At 45.9% G+C, this 986-nt stretch overlaps 1 non-coding gene across 1 annotated transcript; it reads left to right on the top strand.

The window, feature by feature from the left end:
- The first annotated feature begins 208 nt into the window (after positions 1 to 208).
- LOC118944895 lies at positions 209 to 325 on the top strand. Its single transcript, XR_005040300.1, has one exon. It is a non-coding gene; the product is annotated as a U5 spliceosomal RNA (small nuclear RNA).
- The last annotated feature ends 661 nt before the right edge of the window (positions 326 to 986 follow it).

Raw genomic sequence — 986 nt, 5'->3', positions numbered from 1 at the left:
GCGACGTGTTTGGCCTCTCTTCAGAGGTCAGGCAGGGATGCCCGCTCTCGGCACTCCTTTTCATGCTCTATATGGAGCCCCTGGCGGCTGCCATTAGGGCTGATGCATGGGTGGAGGGCTTGCTGGTCCCTGGGAGCGGCGGTTTACGTGTTAAGGTGACAGTACGCCGATGACACCACCTTGCTTTTGTGCAAGGGCCCCGACCTCTGGCTTCTGGTTTCTCTTCATTACGCACAAGCCTTTCGCCTTTTACTAAAGACTTTGGTGGAGAGGAACACTTACGAGTTCAACATATTTTTGGAGGGGATTTGCTTCTGTCAGAGCCAGGTATCTTGTTTCAAGAGAAATTGACAGAGATGACGCTGAGACTTTTTGCTCAGGTGTTTGACTGCTGACCGGTTTATTTTTTTACTCAAAGTAGTGGCTCGGGCAATTGAGTTCGATGACTGGCGTATTTGCCGGGCTTTGAACAAATACTGGGCGTAAAGAGCTAGTGACTTAAAACCTGTTGCGACTCTAGGGGGAGTATTTTCATTTTTGGAAAAAAAACTTTCCCGTTTTAAAAGGGATATTTTGTCAGGACAAGATGCTAGAATATGCATATAATTGAGAGCTTAGGATAGAAAACACGCTAACGTTTCCAAAACTGTAAAGATATTGTCTGTGAGTATAACAGAAATTATGTTGCAGGCGAAAGCCTGAGAAAAATCCAATCCGGAAGTGACTCATCTTTTGAAAGCTCTGCGTTCCAATGAGTCCCTATTGAGCTGTGAATGGGCTGTCAACCAGATTAAGCTTTCTACGCATTCCCCAAGGTGTCTACAGCATTGTGACGTAGTTTTACAAATTTATGTTGAAGAATAGCCGTAGGCGGCTACATTGCGCAAGTGGTCACCTGATGGCTCCCAGGATGACTCTCACGTAAAATACAGAGGTAGCCAGTACTCCAATCGGTCCTACTGAAAAACAAATTGTCCCGATGGATA

The sequence above is a fragment of the Oncorhynchus mykiss genome, chromosome 28, assembly GCF_013265735.2.
Source record: "Oncorhynchus mykiss isolate Arlee chromosome 28, USDA_OmykA_1.1, whole genome shotgun sequence".
NCBI classification, from domain to species: domain Eukaryota; kingdom Metazoa; phylum Chordata; class Actinopteri; order Salmoniformes; family Salmonidae; genus Oncorhynchus; species Oncorhynchus mykiss.
The sequence above is the reverse complement of the archived record's forward strand: the minus strand, read 5'-3'. Positions and strand labels throughout refer to the sequence as shown.